The sequence below is a fragment of the Fukomys damarensis genome, unplaced genomic scaffold (genome assembly GCF_012274545.1).
Source record: "Fukomys damarensis isolate Sample0158 unplaced genomic scaffold, DMR_v1.0_HiC HiC_scaffold_3, whole genome shotgun sequence".
In the NCBI taxonomy this organism is placed as follows: Eukaryota; Metazoa; Chordata; class Mammalia; order Rodentia; family Bathyergidae; genus Fukomys; species Fukomys damarensis.
The window spans coordinates 8,526,101-8,544,283 of record NW_022900915.1 but is presented as its reverse complement, the minus strand read 5'-3'; the positions used below and the strand labels follow the sequence as shown (position 1 = coordinate 8,544,283).

Sequence of the window (18,183 nt, the reverse complement as noted above, 5' to 3'; positions counted from 1 at the left end):
TTTTTTTTTTTTTTTTTTTTTTTTGTACTGGGATTGAACCTCGGGTCCTTGAGCTTGCAAGGCAGGCGGCAGCATCACTGAGCTAAATCCCTGGCCCCTGTTGTCCTGAATTTTGACATCCTTTTATTAGGTCTAGAATTTTAGAATTTCGGAAATGTCAGTGCTGCTTATATTTGTGCTTTTTAATTTGCTCCTAATGTTGGCCATTTCTATTGAGTCTTAGGAATATTAGTTTTAAAATCACAGTGTCTTGGTTGTTTTTCATTCTTTTACCCCAAGCCAGGTTTGAGTTGAAACTATTATAGATGTCTAAACTCTGACAGAGTAATGAGTACATATTTAAGATAACTGTAGTTTTTCCAACATCAGCATAGCAAAAGAATTTCAGTCCAGTCAGTGTTTGGAAGATCTCTTAAAGTATAGATAATCAAGATTTGCCCTTTATCTGACATTTTAGTACATATGTGGATATATACAGTTCTATAGCTTAATGTGTACAGTGAGCAAATTCTTGAATTATGTTCTGGTTTGTGCCTGTCCCACTCGAGTGAGAGTCTGCTTTTAGTAGCCATTTGTAAAACCTTTTTTTAAAAACAGGGTTTTGCTATGTAGTTCAGGCTGGCCTTGAACTTGCTATGTATTCCAGGCAATCCTCCTGCGTTAGCCTCCTGAATGCTGGGATTACATGCATGCAACACCAAGCCTGGCTTGTAAAAACATTTTAAAGTTTCATTAGAATTTACATTTTATTCTCTACTTCAGTTGCATTCTGCCTGTATTTGCACATTTGTGTGTGTGTATGTGGTAACAGGCATTGAACCCAGTGCCTTGCACGTAGCTACAAGCCCTCTACCACTGAGTTACATCTTCAGCCCTTGTTTAATTTGGGGCGGGGGATAGGACCCACAGAATTGCCCTTCAAATTTGTGAATCTGCCTTAGCCTACCAAGTAGCTGGGATGAGTCCATTTCTTGGTATCTCAGGTATATGCCATCACACTTAATTTTTAACATTTTTTGATTGCTGATAATTTAAAGGAATCAAACCTTTAAAACCAGATTCACTGCCATGACCAAAAACAATGTTTCTGTTTGCTTTCTTGATACTTTAATCTATATTGATACAAAAACATCTTGCTTACTCTGAAGGTCAGAGTCTAAATGAAGCATTTTTCTCATTGCTTATTGACAAATATACAGAATTCTGAATATCTTAAAATGATTTTCATTTAATTGAAATATAGTGTGTACTCTTTTTTTTTGTGTGTGTGTGTGTGTGTGTGTGTGTGTGGTTTTTTGAGACAGGGTCTCACTATGTAGTTGAGACTGATCTGGAACTCACTTTGTAGCCCTGGCTGGTCTCAAACTCAAAGCGATTCTCCTGCCTCAGCCTCCCGAGTGCTGGGATTACAGGCGCGAGCCATCTCTCCCAGCTTAGTTTGTACTCTCTTGATAGTTAAAGCTCTTACAAACTTATTTTTAAATTTGTTACAACCAGAGGAGTGGAGTGTGCCCATTGCAGTTAGGTGTGTGCAAGGAGAACACTGAAGAAAAGTGAAAGGAATAGATCATTATAAAGGCTATCTGGCTAGTGAAAGGAAAAAAGAAAGGGATCCAGATAAGTAGGAAACAATTTCTGGCTCTACAACAGTAAGATCATATTAGGAAGCTAATCTCTGAGCAAGTTTCTGTTTCTAGAAGGGGAGTCACAGATTGACCAAGGCTGAAAGCTGAGAAGCACTCCATCAGGTTGCAGCAAAAGCTAAGGTTGGCCTGCTTTGGAGCCATTGGTCTTCCTTAAACTAAATTTACCTTTTATAAAAAAGACCAAAGGAAAACAAGATATGATTTTGACAGTCTCACTTAGCTTTTAAATAGTAGCAGACATTGATGTCAAAATTGGTTATTAAATTTACAAAATGGTAAATGGTGAATTTTAAAAATGTATGGGGGTGTTAGGTGTGTTCGTTAGACTATTCTAATGCTAATGACTACATTTTAATAAGACCCGCAGTTCTCCCCGGGGTTGTTCGCTTAGTAATTTGTCATTTAAGAACACACTGTCAGAATTAGACCTGATCTAAATTTAAAAGAAAGGGGATGCAGTGCATTTCTTGGGAACTGAAATTGAGTCTGTGAGTTATGATAAACTCAAGTTCTGTGACTCTTAATGATGTTTCCCTGTTACTAGGTTCTTTGCATCAATGTAGATGTTATCTCAGATATTTCGAGGACCCTTCCAGCAGTCAGAGATTCTGGGCCAGGTGCTGACACTGTGGTGCCAAATATGTAATATGCTGGGGCCCTGAAGGAGTTGCTTTGTGGAAAGTATTGAGCTGAAGCCTGGCTGAAGGCTGAGCAAGAGGCAGAGATGCTCCCAGTCTGTCTATTCAGGCAGAGAAAAGTTCCACAGCACAGTGATAAAAATCCACTTGACAGGATTTAGATTTTGTGTAACTTCTATTATTAGTTGTTTCCCCCACCCCCCCAAAATTTTTTTATTCTAATGAAGCCTTATTTAAAACAGAGCTTAAAAACTGTAGTAATGGTTAAATGGGATCTAGAAAGCTATTAGGCTCTGAACTAATTTGCTCCCTTTTTTAGTAAAATGTTTTTAGATAATCATGAATCAAAGGTATTATAAGAATGAAAATTGTAATGGAACAGCACAAAATAATACACAGCACCAGCTGCTTTGTTATTATAGCCCATGTATTAAAGTAAAATACTATTGGAATACCATACATTAATTTTTTAAGGTTTTTTTAAAAAAAATTGGTAACTTAGGAATGGAGAATTTAAATGTAGGAATTATGATTTATTTTTATAAGATAATTTTTATCCTGATAAGGACTTAAAAAAATTTTTTTTACTTAACATCTGAAATTTTAAACATGTAAATACATTAGAGAAAAAACATTATAGTACATTACTAGATTCTCAGTGTGTTTTTTCTTTTTTAACTTGGGGTATAAAATAGGTAGAATAATACTGAATTCTGAAGACTATAATAAAGGACAACAAATACCTTTATTAAGAGATGCTACTTCTGTTAAGCCTGCCCATAAGCGAATTTTTATCTGAAGCTTTAATAAACATTTTGGGGAGGCTCTTTTCCCTATTCCGTACTGTATCCCTAACATAAGATACTTGGAATGTAGCTCTTGCCTTAAAGTAAGTGCCTCTGTTATTCCTAAATCATTGCTTGACTGCTTTACAGGACAAGGATGAGTTCTTGGAGCAGTGTAGCCTATTGAAGTTACAGAACAATAGGCCCTCTTTTCTGGACATGTGTGTTTGTTTTGCCTATTATGTAAGAGCCTACATGTGTGTAGAGATCATACTGCCTCCTAATAAATTGTTACTCTAATAAAATATTACTGTGTCTGAATTATCTTAGTGGAAGGGAGATTCTAAGAAGCACATGTAGGCACCATGAGTTTTAAAATACCATCTTTTTACATTTGGAGAGTGATGATGAATTTTTTTCAACCATAACAAAGGGATTTGTCACCATAGAAAGATATAAAGAAACCCAGTTCTTTTCTTTTAGGGACTCAGTTTTTCCATCAGTGAAGGGAGGAAACTAGACTGCTCAAGGACTCTTCCAGTTTTTATATTGCATGATTCCTACTTTATAGGGTAGAATCACAAAATCGAAAGGCTCACCTTTTACAACTGACCTAATTCTGAACTTGAGCAATTAACCTTTGAGCCCTTTCTCAGCAGTAAACTAAAGCTAACACCTTATGATGACTAAGTGGGAGAATTGGGAGGCACATTTCTAGCTGATCCATGTTTTGTGAAGGATAATCTGTACCCTATTTGTTTCATTTTAGAGTATGATCTCAATGTGCATCCACGTAGCTATAAATGTCTAAGCTCTTTTTTTTTTTTGTACCAGGGATCAAACTCAGGTCCTTGAGTTTGCGAGGCAGGCAGTAGAACCACTGAGCTAAATCCCTGGTCCTAAACTCATTCTTTATGGCTGAATAGTATTCCATTTTATTTTAAAAAAAATTTTATCTAGTCTCCAGTTGATGGGCAATTGGGCTGTTTCCAAGTTTTAACTATTGCACCCTGCTGCTATGAGCATGGGTGCACACATATCTTTTAATTCTTTTGGGAAGATATCCAGCAGGGGAACAGCTGAGTCAAATGGGACCTCTAATCCTAGTTTTCTGAGGTATCTCGCCACACTGATTTCCACAGTGGTTGCACCAGTCTACACTCACCAACAGTAGAGAAGGGTTCCTTTTTCCCCACTACCCTTCCAGCACTTGTTACTGTTTGATTTCTTGATAGCAGCCATTCTTTCTGGGGTGAGGTAGAATATCAGCACTGTTTTCATTTGCATCTATCAAATGACCAGTGATAGGTCACATGTGTAAATAGTTTCTCTGTTATGAGAAACTGAAAGTATAAGTAAGGATCAAAATATATAATAGATGATATGAAATAGGAAGAAAAGTTCTGAAGGGGAAGAAGGGGTAGGGGAAAGGAATAAATATGAGAAAAGGGGGAAATGGAAACAAAGTCTTTGTAAATAAAGGGTAGAGGGGTTGAATGGAGGGCAGGAGAATAGGAAAAAAATAAGAACCAAGATATATTATGTAAAGGTACAAGTTACCAATAATGACAGCATATTGTAGAAAATGTACCAGTAAAAATGAATGAATGGAAAAAATCTGTGCCACTGCCCTCTTCTTGGGAGGTACTCTCCTTTATGCCTTTCAGATTGAAAAAAAACCTGGGCATGAGGCTTAGGACAGGATTTAGTCCTCTTATAGTAACTTGGGCATTCTGCCCCAATTCTGTTCCCACCCAACAGAAATTAGACTGAATAGTCTTAACACTGTGTACCCTCCCTGCCTGCACACAACGCATGGTCCTTAGACTGAAATACATCTTAGCCCTTTTTTATTTAATTTTAAGACAGTCTCACTAAATATTCCAGGTTGGGTTTAAACTTCCACAGATATGTGCCACCACACCTGGCTAGCACATAGCATCTTAAGCCCTGAGAAGTACACTTACAGAGTCATTCTCCAGCATATCCTTCAGCTACTTGGGAACACTGCTTCCTCATCTATCCTTTCAATGTTTATGTCTTTGGACTCTTTCTTTAGAACAATTGCTTAAATTCTTAGTTTAAAATCTAGCTGATGGAATCTAGCTTGGAGAAATACCCTCCATGGAGGTATGCACACAATTATATTAAAATGGTTAGTTCGTAAGCCCCCCTCCCCTATCTTGAACACACCTTGCATCATAAACTGTTTAATTACATCTGCAACTATCAGGCAGGCCTTGAACTTGTTACATTGCCTAGACTGGCCTTGAACTCAGTCCTCTTGCTACAGTCTCCCAAGTGCAAGGATTATAGGGATGTACCACTACACCTTACGTTTTATCTTACTCTCTGTGCTACGAGCAGCTGAAAAAGATTTCTAGCCTGATCTTTTCTAGTACACCTGCCAGCATCTGCTATAGATAAATCTCCTGAGCTGTTTTTGACAACTCAACTTGGATGCCCAGACATCTCATATAAAACATTTCAATAAATAAATAAATAAATAAATAAATAAATAAATAAATGTTTCAAAACATTGTCTTCCCTTCTATTTTTTGTTTGTTTGTTTTGTTTTTTGTTTTTCTGTGGTGCTGGGGATCTAACCCAGGACCTTGTGTATGCTAAACAAGGGCTTTACCACTATTGTGATCATACCATGATCCAACCACTTAAGCTAAAGCCTGGGAACTTAGAATCTTCCTCCTCAACTTCCATACCAAATCCATCTACTTCGTGTTTATAAGGTCCAGTATCTCATTCCTGCACTCGATTTTCATTATTTCTCTTCAGGACTATGCCACATTTTAGATATTTTATGTGCTTATCATTGCAGCCTCTACACTAGTTATCAATGGTTTTACTGAAACTCTTGACCCCTGCTACTTGTCAGCTCTCTAGTGTTTTCAGGATAAAAGCAAAATTATTTATCTAGCCAAGACCGTAAGAATTGTGACCTTGTTTACATCTCTAGCCTATCGTCCTGCTATACGACTAACCTTTGCTTTGCATTCTAACCACTGACCTTAGGTGTTCCCAAATGGGCCATTTATTAAATACCCCAGGCCTTTATGACATTCTTCTGCCTGGAGCTGTCTCCTAGCCTCACCTACCTAACTCTCTAGTCCTTCCAAATATTTATCAAATGTCCTTTGCACTTGGCAACATTTCCTACAGAATTCTCTCTTTCAGGAGCTCCTTTCGTCTATAACCTTGCAATCCTATACAGCCCACCAATACTATCAATATGAAGTTCACCTCTTATTTTGCCTCATTTATTTCCTGTACTAACTGACCCTTCTGAGAGTTGGGCCTGTGTTTCATCCTCAGAGCTCCTATGGCCAGCAGTGGCTATAGTATAAGATCAATAAATTGTTATGTCTCTTCTCGGTTTCCTTGTCTTCTCTCTCAGTCTCTACTACACAGAAATTACAAGTGGCTTGCTCCTAAGGGTTCTTCATTCAGCTAAACTGTCTCCTTTAGGTAGCCCACCTTTGCCCTCTGGTGGCTAGATTATGCTACCATATACTTGAAAGAGTCATGGCCTTAGCTAGCGTGAACAGTTAACAGGTCTATAATCTTGGAATTAAATTATTTGAGCCTGTTTGTGTTTTTGTATTATTTGCTAAAATATTAAATGAAATAGTGCTTGACATATAATAGGAAATCAATAAATCTGAGTTTCCTTTTGAAATGAATGCTTTGTTAACAGTAAGAAAAAAAAAAACTCATGCAGTTATCATCTGAACACTGAACCCCTCAAGATCTGTTAATGGAAGAAAGGGTTGGTAAGGCAGGTCTTTCACTGTAGATGGTACTAGTTAAATTCCAAATAGGGATAGATAGTAATGACAACAGCAGTTAAAGAACACTTAGTTTATGCCAAGCACATCTTTTAATCCTCACAGGAATACAACTGAGGTAGATCCTAGCCTTAGTATTTCAGCCTATGGAGAACTTAGTCACCTGGGACAAAAATGTTGTTCATGTGGCACAATTCACAAGGTATGGAATCAGCCTAGGTGCCCATTAACAGGTGAATGGATAAAAAAAGTATACACACACAATGGAGATTATTCAACCATAAAAGAGAATGAATTTGCCATATAATAAGGGTAGGGAAGAGGGGGTGTAAGGAGAAGTGATAGGGTGATGGAAGGACACAGGTTTAACTCCATAAATTAAAAATTTTCATTATCAAAAAAGTATAACTGAAATTTGATATTCATGGAACATTTTTTTCAAACCCCTTTAAATCAAGTAAAACCCTACTCTATCACCCAGCCATTTTCTACAAGAACCAATGTTTGTTCATTTTTTGTTTGTTTGCTTTTTGCTTTTGGTACCGGGGATTGAACTCAGGACCTTGAGCTTGCGAGACAGCCACGGTGCCACTGAACTAAATCCCCAACCCTGAATCAATGTTGTTTTTAAGAATAAGGTGGCTTTGTGGGCTGGAGATTTAGCTCAATGGCAATTTGCCTGCCTCACAAGTACAAGGTGAGTTTGATTCCTAGTACAGAAAAAAAAAAAAAAAAAGAATAAGGTGGCTTTTACACATTGTATGTGTGTATCAGTTCATACAGAAATGTTTATTAAAGTGCCTAAGCTATGCTCAGTACAGCACTAGGCACCATAAAAGTTATGAAGGCTGACTGGTCCCTGCTTTTATGAACTTACAGTTTAATTCAGGAGCCACAGAATACTAAAAAGAACATTTAAGTGCTTAACTGAATGTTAGAGACAATAAATTTTTTTTTTTTTTTGGTGCCGGGGATTGAACTCAGGTCCTTGTGCTTGTGAGGCAGGCGGCGGAACCACTGAGCTAAATCCCTGGCCTGTGACAATAAATCTTTAACACTGAGAAATGAGGGAAAAGAAATAGGTGATGGAGTCTTCAAGGAAGTCTGGAAGAAAAGAGGACTCCGGTTAGTTCCTGAAGAACACATAGGGCCTACCTTGATAGAGAGCAAGGCCAGGCATTCAGGCAAAGGCACATCAGCAGAAAGGTACAGAGTGGAAGAAGACAATAGCCTACTCAGGGAGCATCATGCACAGTGAATTTTGCTGAGCAACCAAGTCAGAAATGCTTGTAGTCAACTATAGAGGGTACTAAAAATCAGCTGAATAATCTGGTCTTTTATTTGTAGGTATTTTAGGAGCCACCATAGACATTTGGGTAGCTAAATAACATGACAAAAGACCTAACAATATGTGCGGAACTACTGCAGGAGAAAGGTGAGGGAAGGAATTAGAAACCATATCAGTAATCCCGACAAGAAGGGGATATGAGAGCAATTAAGGAGCTAACGAAGAGAAGATTTAGCTAGAAGACATTTTCCTTTCCTAAGAACTGTAAATATGTACAGTACTTTTAATTCAAATTCTCATGCTGTTTGTAAAAAGGGAGAATATCCAAAATAAACTTTAAAATCTATTAAACATCTGCTGTTCTTTTGTGATTGCTACTTTGTTCAATGTAGAAACTACTTTTTATGTTGAATCTGATTTATGTATCTGTTTCAATTAGCTAACTGCAGAAAGAAAAATGAATGAATTGCTATGGATTTCTGAAATACTCATAAAATCTCTCCCCCTCCCCAGGTGGCAGGGTGAGGGGACTGAAAAATCTGTATCATATTATCAGGTACTCGTGTATCACCTAAATGTGAAACTGATATTTCTCTGATTTATTAGGAATAGAAACTAAAGTTAAAAGACATTAAGAAAGCCTTCTCTACAGGGAAAACTCTTTAATATGAATCCGATTATAAGCCTATATAAATAACTTTAAATTATGCAGGGCACAGTAGCATATACTGCTACTCAGGAGGCTGAGGCAGGGTTCCAGTTTGGACCAGCCTAGGTAAGACAGTAAGACTCTGCCTCAAAATTTAAAGAGAGCCTGCCTAGTATGTTCAAGCCCCTGGGTTCAATCCCCGGCAACACAACAAACAAACAAACTTTAACTCTAGCCAATGTTTCTGAAGAATAAATACAAAGGGAAAAAGGTGAATTATAAAGCCATTTTTCTGCAGTAAGCAGCGATAAATCAACATCTTCAAGATTTGGAATCCAGACACTGGAAAATAACAACTTGGGAAAGGAAAGGAGGGAGGTGGATCCCCAGACCCAGGAAGAATCTGAAGGGAAAACTGGAAAAAAGTGAAGACAGACCTTAGCACAGAAAAAGGAGGAGGGAATCTTTCTCCCCAGCTCTCAGACTCATGGCGCCAGAGATGAGGATCAAATCTACAGACATAGTCAAAGTGAGTGACTCCAGAGGCCTCCAGGGAGAAACAGAACAGTGGAACAGAGCAATGAATGCTGGGTACTACAATGGCTGGTGAGTGACTCCAATCCAAGTGACCAACATGTCCCCTGAGAGGGTACCTGGCTGGATGCCATTTTAGGGAGGGACCAACTGAACCCTGACTCAGAGCAGTCATGGGTTAGCTTTATCTCAGGGCTTCCAGTGTTGAAATCCTATAGTGACTAGGTGAGGGACAGCCACAGGAGACATGGAGGATCAAGGAGCCTTGGTCAGGCTGGCAAGAGACACCCACAGTGTTGTAGACTGAAAAGCTCAGGCTCCAACCCCACAACCAGAGGCCAGAATCAGCCTGAACTTCTGTGGAGTTCAAAGCACCAGAATCAGCACCCTACCCTAATCCTACTGCAGGTTTGCTGGGATCATCCAGCATGGGTCTGGGGTCCATCTGCCTTGTCTACCAGTGACAGCAAACTCTCACCCTGAATTGGACACTACCACAAAACTGTGGACCCTAGAAGATAACCACAGGCTTTAAGTCACAGAGAAATCTCCATTTTTTTTTCTTTTGTTTTTTTTTCTTTTTTTCCTCATTTTTGTTTGTTCGTGCGTATGAACATTGTTTTCAGTGTTTGTGTTTTGTTGTGTTCTTGCTTTTCCTTTTTCCTGCCTTCTTTCCCTTCTGTCTTCACCAGTTTCCTAAAGCTTGAGTAATCTTCCTTTGTCCTTCAGCTTTGCTTCTAATCTCTTTCTCTCCTTTTATTTTTCTATATTTTATATATTCAAACAACACTGACTTTCCATTTCACTCAGAAAGAATAGCTGTCATCAAGAAATCAATAACAAATGCTAGTGAGGTTGAGGGGGAAAAGGAACTCTTCCCTATTGTTGCTGGAAGTGTACACTGGCGCAGCCACTGTGGAGGTCAGTATGGGAATTCCTCAAAAAAACTAGAGCTAGAGGTTCCATTTAACCCAGCGATTCTCCTTTTAGGTATCTTCTGAAAAGAGTTAAAAGCACATACCTTGAGAGCTTGTTTGGAGTTTCTAGAGGGGAGTGCAGCTTTATACCCTTACCTGAAAAACAGTGCTCTAATGGGTGGTCATCCTCTTCGACCAAGCATGCAGTTTTGGGAAGGAGCAGTGAGGGAGGAAGCAGAGACATCCACCTAGCCAGCCAGAGCATCCGAATCAACCCTGGCAATCAATGAGATGACAGATGTTGCAGCCAGATCCCTCACATCTGAAAAGCATCATGTGTAGGAAAATGGATGAACTTCCAGATCATAATCAGGTGATATAGATAGGATGCACAACTTTAAATTTCACATTGCTTCTCTTGATGAAAAACCCAAAGGCTAAATGAGACCATAATGGAGGATTTGGGAAACAAGAAGAATTTATTCAAATGGATGGAGAACAAGGGAGTGGGGAGGGGAAAGGAAAGAGGAAAAAAGAATGGAAGGGAAAAAAATGGAAACAAAGCTTCTATAAATGGGGCAGGGGGAAAGGTTGAAGGGAGGAAAGGGGAATGAAAAAGAAGGGATGTACAGGCACAAATTCCTTATTATGAATGTGATCAATATATATGACAAATATGTAGTAATAAAAAGAATAAATTTTACAATAAAGCCATTTTGGTGGAAAGCAAATATGTTGTCTTTATCTTGATTATATGGTAAAAACTGCATCATCCATAGGCATTGAAAAGAGTACTGGCAAAATCCCAATCAGGGCATAATCCAAATACTCTGACAAAATTTCCTTTCACTCAGTCTGGACAGTGAGAGGCAGGCTATCCAATATGTTCTCCCCCATGATCCTGATTAACAAGATTCTCTATTATTATAGCCTCTTTTCCAGTTATGTTTCTTGGGCATAGACACATGTACCATTATTGAATACTTAGCTATCTGTTGGGGCATTCAAGAAAACAGCTAAAAAGGTTCTAGAGTTATCAAATCAGTATAAAGTAAGAGTTAATATCTCTCTATAAGAACAGCTGATTCTTTAAAAAAAAATTGGTGAGTATTCAAAGGGTCACCTCAAGAGGAAGTGCTACACCAGTGGTTCTCAAAGTATGGACCCTGGACCATTAGGTAGAGACTTAGCAGAAATGAAAATTCTTGGATTCCTCCTGAAACCTACTGATCAGAAACTCTAGGGGTAGAGCCCAGTAGTCTTGGGTTTTAACAAGCCCTCCATATGATTCTGATGTGAACTAAACTTTGGAAACCATTTGAGCTAGACTTATGGAGAAACAGCTGGCTCCAGATCTTTAGTGTACTTGATTTTTCTTAGCTAAACCACTAGTTTCCAAACTTGTTTGCACATCAGAATCACCTACAGCAGTTTCAAAACTATGAACAACTGTGACCCATCACCAGAGGTTGTGATTTAACTTGTCTTGGATATGGCCTAGGCTTTGGAATTGTTAAAGATCCTCAGGTGCTTCTGATCTGCAACCAAGTTTGAGAATCACTGGTTAATTAAAAGAAAACACATAAAAAGAGTCAAAATCCACTCCCAAATTCTGTTTATGTATGTTTCCTCATTATCTATGAGAACCAGAATGTTGTCATAATATTGCTGTACTTAAATTATTTCAATATCCTATCTGAAGAAATATTTATTCCTATAAACCATACTTTCTAAGGTAAAAGAGGCAGTGGATTCCTACATTCTTTTCTTTGGAAGAAATCTAATTTTTCAATCAGTAAGACTTCATGCTATTCTTTTTATTAAATATTAATCTATTTTATTTAGCTATTCAAGAACATCATCAGAAACTGCTGGTAGAATGGAACTAAGTTTTTGTACACCTGAGATGGCCTCTGTGAAGATAGTTTTTGGCTGCTCTGGAAAAGTACCCTTCTCATCTTCATTTCAAGCTTCACCAGTATTTTCACCAGATACCATGGTTATGATCTCCACATCCATTAGCTCCTGAGAGATGATGACATCATCATCCACAGTGATAAAGTCTTGGAAATTCACTTCTTTTGGGTGATGGGATTATAGGTGTGCACCACCATGCCTGGCTGAATGTCTGCGGTTTGTGTCAAAATCTGTAAATTCCATTATGAATGATGCTTGCCTTTGACCAACACTTCATCACTGTGGGTTGCTTGACTGACCACTGTGCTGCAGCAATCGTGTCTATGGCCTGCTTGATGCCCACTTTTTCTTGATCTTCAGTGCTAGTGACCTTGAGGAGGATCTGTTTTAGAAGATGACTTCTGTACAGCATTTTCACGGTGTGAATTATGCCACAATTTAGTGGCTGTAGGAGAGCAATATCATTTGATGGTAGATATCCCACCTAAATCCTTTTGAAATGTGGAAGCAAACTGAGCAGAGCAGCTGTCAATAAACAGGAGGATCTGGCATTCTGCCTGCTTCATGCTGGCATCCACTTATATTAGGTGCTCATTAAACAGGTCCTGTGTCATCCATTCCCATTGGTTGGCTCAGTAATCATGAGGGAGAGAATGGACATTCTTGACAAAGTTTGGGCTGGCTGAACTACCAACAATCAATGGCCTAATTTTTTTCAGTACCTCAAGCACTGCAACATAAGAATGCTATCAACTGCTGCTTTCTTGCCCCCTCTATGATGCTCCCCTTTAGCAACAAGTGTGTGCTGGGGAGCAAGTGGAAAAATACACTTCTGTCTCATCAGCATTAAAGCTATCATCTGGGCTGTAGTTAGCAGTCAGTTTTGTAATTTCCTCTGTATGCCACTAGTTAACCTAATCTATTTCTAGACTATTCATTAACCTGTTACCATCCTCTTTACAGACTGCTTTCAAAGCAGTTCCATGAAGATCTTTAAATCTGTTCAGCCAGTTTATCTTTGCTTGAAAATTGTCTTGGCAAGTACATTGGACAAGTTTAGTGTTTTTTGTCTGAACAGCAAAATCAGTCACAAGTTTTTGGCATGGACTCTTGAAACCAAGCAAAAACAGTTTTATCAGTGTCATCCATAATCTATTGATCCACTGGATCCATAGATGGCTCTCATATTTTTTCTTCAAATTTAGCACAATTCTTTAAGAATGTACACAATATGGAAGGGGTGATAACAAATTCTTCTGCCAGACTGCCTTTCCCTTTGCCTGACAGCTTCTGCAACTTCCATTTTCTCCTCCAAAGAGAACTGCCAATGTTTCTTTTTCCCAATTTACCATTTCTGGGGGATGAGGGCAGGGCCACAACTAACAGGACTGTGTGCCTCCTTGCAGCTTATTTTACCACAAGGAGTGAGAAGACAAAAGAGTACCTATCAGAGCCAAAGTTGATAGTTCACCCTAAAAGATGGGTTCAGGTTTTTTTAAAAATCTTATTAGGAAGTGATACAATTGGTAAAACTGAGAGAAGATAGGATTCATATTACTGACTTTTTGTCAGTAATAAACATTTCAAACGAAGGGATGTTACAGATAATCTAAATTTTTAACCTTTCCAAGCCTTGGTACAAATGCAAAAAACAATTTCTGCTTTGTCTACTATGAGACTAGATTGAAAGAGATGGTGAAAGAGTTTTGTTTTGTTTTTGTTTTTAATTCAAAGTTATTTATCCAGCTTGTTTTATGGGTATAGAAACTGGGTAAGAGGTTGAACCAAGTTTATGCAGCTTCTCTGTCACTCCATGGTCCTGCTTGAAATTACACCCAAATGTGATCTTCAAAGTTCTCTCAATGTCTTGCTTAGAAAGATTATCAATGTAGAAGATGTTTCTGGTGTCATTACACTCATTTAATAAACATTTATAGGTGTCAAACAGTAAAGATTCAGTGAAGAATAATTGATTTAAGGTCTCTATCATTATGAAATATAAAATTCAGGGGGAAGATAAGTAAACAGATAAAGTAACTTATCACAGAGAGTGGTAAGTACTATAAAGGAAACAAACAGTACAGGAGGGAATAAAAGGAAAAGATTTACAAAGGTCAGGGGCAGCCTCACTAGACAATGGCATTTAAGTTGAGATCTTCATGAAGAGCTGAGGCAAAAGGCAGTTCAGCAAAGGACACATTCTCAGCAAACTCTAAATCAGCAAAGAACTACTGGTATTCTAGGAACTAAAGGAGTTGATTGACTCAAGTATATAAGATGGCAAGCCTAACAATTCAAACATGCTGTGTAAGAAGTTGTTATTTTATTCTGCATGCAAGAAATCCACTGAAGGTTTTGAGAGAAGGGTCATGACCTGTTTTGCAGGGTAACTCAACCAGGGAGGGTATGTCAGAATTTGACATCAGGACCAGCCTAGGACCTACTGAATCAGAATATGAGGATTTCGGGGTCATATGTTTACAAATCACAAGACTGCTATGGATAACACCTAAGATCACTTCCAAATTGAAGTATTGGTTCCTAGATAGGTGCACCAAACTCAAATGCCTTTAAGGGCCAGGACAGTGACATGAGTGAGTGAAACCAGGATCTGGAGAATGCTGTGGTCTATGTGCCACGTCTAAAGCTTTCAAGAATTTACAACAAACAACTACCCTGCCAAGGCTGGTTAAACAAAACAACATCCAGCCATAGCATTTGCCCTCTTTAGGCATGTTGGCATGAGAAACCTCAAAGGACGAGATGCTGTCATGTTATGCTGTGACAACTCTTTCCCAAGGACAGATTTTTACCACTACCTCCATACATTTATCCTTTCATTCATGAGATCTTGTATATGTCAAGCATTGTGCTCAAGGCCATATATAAGATGCCATGAATGGGAACGCAGTGCCCACCATCGCTGAGAAGCTGATCATGGAAGGAAGACAAAAACTAGAAACACTACTGTGTGAGATGCTGTAACAGTTTATAGAGCTGTGGAAATATACAAGCAAATATAATCAATCATTTCAAAGAGGAAACAATAAGGTAGGCCTTAAGAATAAATGAATTAGAATTCATGAGACGTAGGAAATATATGTAAAGGCAATGAAATACTATAGAATATAAAATGTCATGGACAGGAAAAAATGTCTTTGGAGAATAAATAAGGACCAAATCACAAAGGGCTATTTTAGGATTTTAACTTGATCCTTGAGCCAATAGCTTTTGGGGTGGTTTTTTTTTTTGGGGGGGGTTGGTTTTGTTGTTGTTGGAATAACATGCACTTTAGAGTCCCTTGGTTGTAGGGTGAGGAATATAATGAGTAGAGTCCATTTTCCTAACAGATGGCTCTAAATCTGAAAAGCAGGTTGGCCAAACTGTATACAGTTTGAATGTTAGTTCGAGTGCAACAGGAAGCTAATGATGGACTTTAAACAAGGAGAAAGAGATGAATGGGTGAAGAATGGAATTAAAAGGTGTCAAATTTCGATTATTTTGATTTTTCAAATGTATGGCATCTTTACCAGTTAAGCTAAAAAGTCTTTTTGCAGAATGAGTTAAAAGACAGAATTTGTGGGCTAGGGATTTAGCTTAGTGGTTCCGGCGCCTGCCTGGCAAGCAGCAAGGGCCAGAGTTTGATCCCCAGTACAAAATAAATAAATAAAAAAAGACAGAACTTGTGATAAGCATTTGACTGATAATAAACATGGCAAATATTGGCTGTTATTTATAAAATCAAAGAAAACACTTTCCTCAAACTCTAAATTTTGTGTATATTTTTGGGCCTTAAGAGTTGATGGTTTTATTTGTGATTTTGATGATTAAGTTATCTATGTATAAAACAAAGTAGGAAAATATATTGAAAAAAGGATTATGTTTACAGAGAGGACTTTCATGTGTCACATTTCTTAAGTGAAAACACTTTTTTTTTTTTTTTTTTTTTGGTTTTTTGAGACAGGGTCTCACTATGTAGTTGAGACTGACCTGGAACTCACTCTGTAGCCCAGGCTGGTCTCAAACTCACAGCGATCCTCCTGCCTCAGCCTCCCAAGTGCTGGGATTACAGGAGTGCGCCACCATGCCTAGCGTAAACACGTATTTTTAATGCATACTTAAGTAATACTTGAGAAAGCAAACAAAATAACAAAATTGAAGTGTTACGTATGTGTCAATAACAAAAATAAAGCTGTTTTCATGATATTGGCATGTACTTTTAAAAAAAATAAAAATAAAAGGTGTCAGAGAGAAAGCAGGAGTCCCAGAATTGGGAGTATAGCTCTGTGGTAGTAAAGTGCATGTGCAGGACCCTAGGCTCAATCTCTCCCACCCCCCAAAAAAGCAAGAATCCAGACAAGAGACAATGAATGGTAGGAATGGGGATGTAGCTCAGTGGCACCACGCCCAAGGTCTTCAGTTTGATCCCTGGTACTGAAAAAAAGAGACAGTGGTAACTTGGATTAGAGTCGTAATAGAAGTAATCGGTTTGGGCTATGCTTTTGCAGGCCTTGCATGAGGTGAAGGAGGAGTCACAGATATCTCTTGGATTTCAGGTTTGAGCACTGACCAATCCAGCCGGGGGTGATGGTGTTTACCGAGAAGGGAACCAGTTATGGAGGATCTATTGCTGAATCACAACTTGCAAAGCATTTTACATGCTCAATACAGCTTAATTGTGGCAGAGCTGAGAGTCAAACCTACAAAGGCTCACAGAAAGCTAATACTTTAAACACTACAGAATGTTATATAGCCTGTTCTGACAACTCCCAGTTTTGAGAGGGGATATGGAAAAAGAACGAAGCAGGAGTCACCAGTCTTGGTCAATGTAAAAAGTCTGGTATTTAAAATTTCAATTTGGTTTTGGTTTGAGACAGGGTCTCGCTATGTAGTTCAGGCTGGCCTCGAACTCCCAGCAATCCTACCTTTGCCTCCCTAATGCTAGGATTACTGGTGTGGGCCCATAAGATTGAATTTTATTCTAAGTGAAAGACAAGAGCCAAGACATGGAAGAATTTGAAGTAGGGGGGTTATCTGATTAAACTGAAGAGTGCAGAAAGATCAACCTGGCTGTTCCGTGGGAAAGAGCCATGAGAGGAGGTGGCTGAACTGCATCAGTTTAGGCAGAAGACGATAGCAGTTAGGAGACTGAGGAGTAATACATGCCAAAGCAGTAAGGCTGAAAAATACATTTGTAAGACAGGGTCGTGCGGGAGCTTGTTCAAGTGTGGCACATTCTGCGACATCGGCGACAGCCCAATCCAATCCCCGATTCCCAAAGCCTCTTCACACTCTGGGAGCTTGGCTTCAGTTACTCCAGGAACTTGGTATCCTTTGTGGAACAGCTGGATAACCGGAGTGAGGAGAGCGGTCTGGTGTGGCACTATCAGTATCAACCCTATCCTGAAAGAGCCGGGGCAGATCGAGGAGGGCCGGGACCGGGCCTTGACTGCAGTGCTGAGAGGATGGCGGCTGAGAGGTGAGGCGAGTCCTGTACCCCTCGAGCTGGGCACAGCCCCGCCCCTTTTACCTGAAGGGCGCACAGCACCGCTCGAGAGCTGAGCAGCCCAGGCTCCCCACAGCCAGTACTAACAGCTTCCTTCTTCGCCCGGGACTCCTGGCCGGAAGCAGTCCGTCCACTTGAGCTGCCCACCTCCAAAACGACGGTTCCTACGGGCCCGTACCCCAGCCCCACCCCCGCTAGGCTGGGCTGCTGCGCTTGCGCGCGGGATCACACGCAGTCACGCGTCGCTGGCTGCTTCCGGTGCACCGCGAGGTCCGCCGGGACGGGTCTCCCTGGCGATCCGTGGTGTGCTGTTGCTGCTACTGCTGCTGCCGGTGCCACCACCGAATCGGTGTCGCGGCGACGCGTGTGCCCTTGCTCTTTTCCTCGGGCTCCCCGGGGCTTGATCCCCGGGGTGGGTCCTCCGCAGGCGCCGGTGCGGATCCTGCGGAGCGAACCTGTGCTCCTGCACTCGTCTTTCACGACCCCACAGAGCGGCTCCG

At 39.7% G+C, this 18,183-nt stretch overlaps 1 protein-coding gene across 2 annotated transcripts in view; it reads right to left on the bottom strand.

Annotated features, from left to right (window-relative positions):
* The window catches only part of Pde6a (phosphodiesterase 6A), a 103,574-nt gene extending 85,397 nt beyond the window's left edge, over nt 1–18,177 (bottom strand). The window contains exons 1-2 of one of the 2 annotated variants that reach the window (XM_010627155.2): nt 17,708–18,177; nt 10,417–10,536 (exon numbers count right to left, since the gene is read on the bottom strand). The gene's annotated coding sequence lies outside the window, so the exon portion shown is untranslated. The remainder of the gene's footprint in view (nt 1–10,416; nt 10,537–17,707) is intronic. The other variant, XM_010627156.3, reaches the window with a different exon arrangement.
* Between the last annotated feature and the right edge of the window lie 6 nt (nt 18,178–18,183).